This window comes from Vulpes vulpes, chromosome 14, assembly GCF_048418805.1.
Source record: "Vulpes vulpes isolate BD-2025 chromosome 14, VulVul3, whole genome shotgun sequence".
NCBI lineage: Eukaryota > Metazoa > Chordata > Mammalia > Carnivora > Canidae > Vulpes > Vulpes vulpes.
The window spans coordinates 49,880,815-49,887,067 of record NC_132793.1 but is presented as its reverse complement, the minus strand read 5'-3'; positions in this window follow the sequence as shown (position 1 = coordinate 49,887,067).

Sequence of the window (6,253 nt, the reverse complement as noted above, 5' to 3'; positions counted from 1 at the left end):
ATCCAGCAGTGGAAAGTCTGAGTCGCATTGTAAGTGTTGTTTGACTTTTTAAGAAATTGCAAAGTATTTTCCAAAGCATTTGTACATTTTGACCACCAGCGGTGCATAAAAGTCCCAGTTGCTCCACATCATCCCCAACTTTTGATAAAGTCAAAAACTGACATAGTCTTTCACAGCTCTGGTAACATATATTTACAGTTCATGAGAGAACATCTCCTTTCTAATATCTTATATAAAATATAATATAAAAAATAAAATAAAATAAAAAATAAAATTAATATAATATAATATAATATAATATAATATAATATAATATAAAATATATTGCCCTACCTGTCTGTGGAGAATGTGTTCGAAGACCTCCAGTGGGTGCCTAAACCAAGAACCAAACCCTATATATCCTATGCGTTTTCCTAATATACATACCTAGCATAACGTTTAATTTATAAATTAATCACAATAAGTGGTTAACAACAATAATAATAAAATAGAACAATTATAACAAGATACTACAATAAAGTTTAAGTAAATGTTGTCTTTCCCTCTGCCCTTCTTCTCCTTGTGATGATACGAGGGGTTAAAATAAAATGAGGTGAGTGACAGGAGTATTGTGACAGAGCTGTAAGCTCCTATTGACCTTCTGAGAATACAGAAGGGCGTCAGAAGGAGGATCATTTGCTTGCAGACCACGGTTGACCATGGGTAACTGAAACCATGGCTTCACTCTCTGCTGATGGGAGGGGGGGATACTGTATTAAGAAATAATTCTTAAAAAAATGAAAAATGAAAAATAAAAAATAAAGAAATCATTCTATCAGTGTGCCACGCATTACCCTGTGATGCTCCTGTTTCAGAGAAGAGAGATACTGTGGTTGGAAGGCCCAACATGGCTGCAGCAAACAAAACAGTAGATGTCTTGAGTTTAAAGAGCGTGGAAAATGTTACCCTGGTAACATTATCTAATAAATCTTGCGAATAATACACAGAGTAGACAGTATAATTCTGGCTTTCTGTGTCCACAGGGATCAAGACGAGAAGGGGAATAGTGGTTCAAGAAGAAACAGCTGGAGTGTGCAGTGCTATCATTAAGGACCCCTGGGCTAACCCAGAAGTGCTCAACGGGAGGTAATCAATGAGTCCTGGAATAATTCTCTAAGCCAAGGAAAAAAACAAGACAGTGGCTTTTTAGTATATTGTTAAGGCCTAAAAGTGCCTGTTGGGATTCCGTGCTTCATCTCTTAACTGATGACTCTTACCCATTCTCTCAGTGAATTACGTATATAACATAGAAAATATGGAGTTCAGGAGGTATTCAGTTACTGCCCAATTAAAACACCTCAAGTCTTGGCCTTCGAAAATGGTTTGTGTTATCTCTACATATTCTTTTGTTTGTTTGTTTAGGTCTGGTGCTCCTTTGAAAAGGAGCTCAGCTAGTGGAGATATATTTGATATATAATTTCCTCAGTACAAAGATTGTGGTGATTTGCTTAATATTCGCATAGAAACGTAGAGTGTTATTTTGAGGTACCAATTTGTCTTCTGCTTCTATAAGCCTAATCGTTCTTTGTATTTTTATCTTTGGTGTGGACATGACAGTTTTAGTAGTGATATCAATGATATGATGTAATTACAGTTTACTGAGGCCTCATAGAAATAGTATAGTATGGGGTATTGATGTCTCTCCAGTGGTTCAGAACTTAGATCAATCAAAGTGCTTTCATCTTTTCTGAGGTTTGAGTAATTATCTCATGAAACTCATATGACCTTATGGCTACAAAGAAGTAGTTCACTGAGAGCAATGTGGATGTTTGAGTTCTGAAACAAAGATAAGGAACATCATTTGACAGGCAGAATTTCAGTGTCTGTCTTGACACTGAAATGCTTGTTCGTCATCCCTACCTTGCCAACCTCATTTCTCTCTTATCTTATTAAGTTTTGGTGATAGACTCCCTCACTGGTGAAAAGTCTTACCTGAAAAGTAAGTACCTGTTACACCCTTCACGCCAGGCATGTGAGCCGTGACTTTCATTCCAAAATCCGGAGGCCAGTATTCCATCATGTGACTGAAACAGTCTTCAATTCCAGGGGCCAGGTGGCAGGGCTGTATGATGACCAGTTATTGAAAAGATGAAGCCATTTTATGCACTCTAAACTTGCCCGATTGATTCTCTCATATTCATTGGATAAAAACAGGGTGGCTTCTTCGCTCTAAACTCTGGTCTTCACTGAACCAGAAAAGATAGAGATGGGAAACAGAAAATATTATGCAAATGAGGTTCCTGAAAGAAAACTCTACAGTTATCAGAAAGCTTCTAGGGATCTCAACAATCCCATTGGGAACTCTTGGGGGAAAAATGGTACCTCTAAATATATCCATCCCAGAAATTGGTGAACAAGGTCTTTAAAGAAGTTGTCCCAGGGGTGAATTTTCTCAGCAAACACCACCAATAGATCATAGAAACTTTCCATATAAAAGTTCAATATTGCAATGGCAACTTTGTTTCATTCCTTTCATTGAATAATTGAGGGTTCTTGTTATCTTTATGGTGTGATGACACAGCTGAATATTTGCTAAAGATATATGTGCTCAAAACTGTGGTTACAACTAGAGGAGTAGAAAAAAGTCAGGAAAAAAGTCATTCCTTTGCAGTCTGGTAGTGAAGACAAGATAAAAACAATCAATAGATAAGCAGAGAACAGAGAGCTATTGCGGTGTGACAGTGAAAGAACCAAAGTGTGATTCGTGCTACCTGGGTGGGCCTTCATGCTCTGCTGGGTTTTTGTGGGGTGGATTTAAGCAGATTGAATAATCTTTCCGGGCCACGAATTCCTCACACACAAAATTACAATGTTAGACCAACATTATGGGATTAGTTTCTTCATGTAATCATATTTCTGAAGGCAGGAGGCATGCAAAGCAAGGTTCTTTTCCATTTTAGTTCCCATTTCATTTCTTTTTTTAATTTTTTTAATTTTTTAAATTTTTTTCCATTTCATTTCTTATGTGAATCACCAGTAGCTTTCTACATCCTAAGAGGTGCCCTCATCCAGTTAGCTCCTATTCTGATGTTCCCTAAATGACATAACAGATACAAGTGATAGCCGCTGTTTATTGCTGAGGTGGACAAATTTTGAATCTTCTCTGCTGTTTTCATCTTCATGATAGTCCAGAAAACTGCATCATCTTCTTCACCATCCGCTGCCGAGGTAGTCCTGTTGTTCAGATCTGATTAATGCCGTGTAACTCAACGTTTCATGGAGTTACCTGGGGAGGTTTCTCTTTCCTCTTGTGTTTTCTTCTCCCCTCTTATTGCTGTTTTGAACACTCCATCTGTTTTCTGAGGAGACCCGCTTGTTTCGTGTTGAACCACTGAACCTACCAATAGCTACCTATTTCCAGACTTCCAGTTGTATAAGACGAACAAACAGGCAAACCAAAAACCCCACCTAATCTTATACTGCTGTAAATTGGGTTTTAGGTTAATTTTATTTTATTTTATTTTATTTTATTTTATTTTATTTATTCTTGAGAGACAGAGAGAGAGAGGCAGAGACACAGGCAGAGGGAGAAGCAAGTCCCACGCAGGGAGCCCAACATGGGACTTGATCCCGGGTCTCCGGGATCACTCCTTGGGCCAAAGGCAGGCGCCAAACCGCTGAGCCACCAGGGCTGCCCAGGTTACTTGTATTTTAATGTGTTCCTACCTCGTACAGCACACTGTGAGGTAATCTACATATAAAACTTCATCATAATCGAAGGCTAATTGGTACTGAAAAGACCACTTAAGGTGAAACCACATAAAGCAGGAATATCAGCATCATAGTGAATAGAGACAAGTGTGTAAGTGGAATTTTATCCTTGAAAATGAAACTAAAATTAATGAAAATAATTTAATGAGTACCTAATATTTAACTACAGGCAGTGATACTGTTGTGATTTGTTTAGCACCTTTATAGAGGTATAACCGACATGTCACAAAATTGACCCATGGTGAGTGTATAGTTTTTAGTAGATTTGTCCAGTTATGAATTATCACCCAATCCTGTTTTAGAATATTTCTATCACCTGAAAAGTTTCCCACATGCATGTTTTCTAGTCAGTTTCCACCCCTGCTTCCAGCTACAGTCATTAATCAGCTTTCTCTATTTATAAATTGGCCTTTTCTAGAAATTTCCATTATGTGGAGTCAGATGCAATCTTTCATGAATGACTTCTTTCATTTAGCATAGTGTTTCTGACACATATTCATATGGTTGCATGAATAAGTAATTTGACCTTTTGCTCAGTAGTAACCCATTGTTTGGACATGCTACATTGTGTTTATTCATTCACCATTTCATAGATATTTGGATTGTTTCCTTCTTTGAACTATAGTGAAAAAGGTTGCTTTAAACATTAGTGAACAAATCTTTGCGTAGACATACGTTTTCATTTTTCTAGGACAAATACCAAGGAGTGAAATTACTGAATCACATGGTAAATTTATACATGCTCAACAATTTAAAAAACTGCCTCTTTTCCAAAGTGGCCCTACCAATTTGCATTTCCACAAGCAGTGGGTGAATCTTCCAGTTTCTCTATGTGTTGTCCAATACTTGTGATTGCCTTTTTGTTACGGCCATTCTTTTGTTTATGGCCATTTTGTCTATGGCTGCTTGTGATAGAATGTTGTCTTATTTTGTGGCCTTAGCTTTCATTTTCCTAATGTCTAATAGTGTTGAAAAACTCCATGTGATTATTGTCCATTTGTATGTAAACTTTTCCCCATTTTTAAAATTTTTTAAAAAGATTTTATTTATTCGTGAGATTCAGAGAGAGAGGCAGAGACACAGGCAGGAAGGAGAAGCAGGCTCCCTATGGGGAGCCCGATGTGCAACTTGATCCCAGGACCCCCAGGGTCACGCCCTGGCCCAAAGGCAGACGCTCAACCACTGAGCCACCTAGATGTCCTACTTTTCCCCATTTTAAAAGTAATTTTTTCTATATCATTGCATTTAACACTTTTTAATACATTCATAGAAGATATACAACATTTTTAGGTAAGTGATTTGAAAATATTTCTCACACTCTGTGTCTTGTCTTTTCATTTTATTGTTGGTGTCTTTTGCAGAGCCTGTTTTTGAATGTCTAATTTATCAGTATTTTCTTTTATGATTGAACTTTCACTGTTAGACAATGAAGAAATATTTGTCTAACCTAAAATCACAAGGATTTTCTTCAGTATTTTATTTTAAAAGATGCAGAGTTTTAATTTTTCACTTAAGTCTAAGATTATTTTTGAGTTATTTTCATGTGTTATATGATGTTAGGATTAAAGTTCTTAAAAAAAAAATGGCTATCCTATTGCTCCAGAAATCTTTTGAAAAGACTTTTCCCATTGAATTTCCTCACCACCTTTGTCAAAAATAGATTATTCATAAATATAAAGGATATATTTCTGGACACTTGATTCTGTTTCATTGATATAAATGTCTGTTCTGATACTGCAACTACCGGAAATCATATAGCATGTCCTCCAGTTTTGTTATTTTTCGAGATTATTTTTGCTAGTATAGGTGTTTTGCATTTCCATATAAATTTTAGAAATAGTTTGTCAATTTCTATAAGAATGACTTACGGGGTTTTGACAAGGATTGAATTGAATGATACAGGTTCATTTGGGAAGAAATGTCATCTTACAATTATTTGCTCTTCCTTTTCCAAATAGGATATATTTCTCAATTTATATATATTTTTAAAAATTTCTCGCAGCAATGTTTTATAGTTTTCAAATGTGCAGGTTTTGTTCTTTTTTGTTAAAAGTTTCCTAATTATTTTAATTCTTTTGGCATTATTTTGAATGTAATTTTCTTGATTGCAGTTTTGGATTTTTCTTTCCTAGTATGTAGAAATGCAATATGCCTTGATCTTATATCTTGATATTTTCTTAAGTTTGGTCATGGACTCTAGCAGATTTTGTGTGAATTTCTATAGACTATACCACCTACAAGATCATATTGTTTGTGAGTAAAAACCATTTTACATCTTCCTTTTCAAAATATACACCTAGAACACCTTTCAGGATTTGACCTTTGAAAACCCTCCTTATGTCTACTCCATTCTTCATTCATTACTCTCCGGCTGGCCCACTGACCTTTCTATGCTCTGAAGCTCATCTGTCATCATTTCTGTCTCAGGGCATTTGCATAAGTTACGCTTTTTCTTGCAATGCTCTTCACCCAAATAATTCAGGCAGCCTCCTGTCATTCTTGC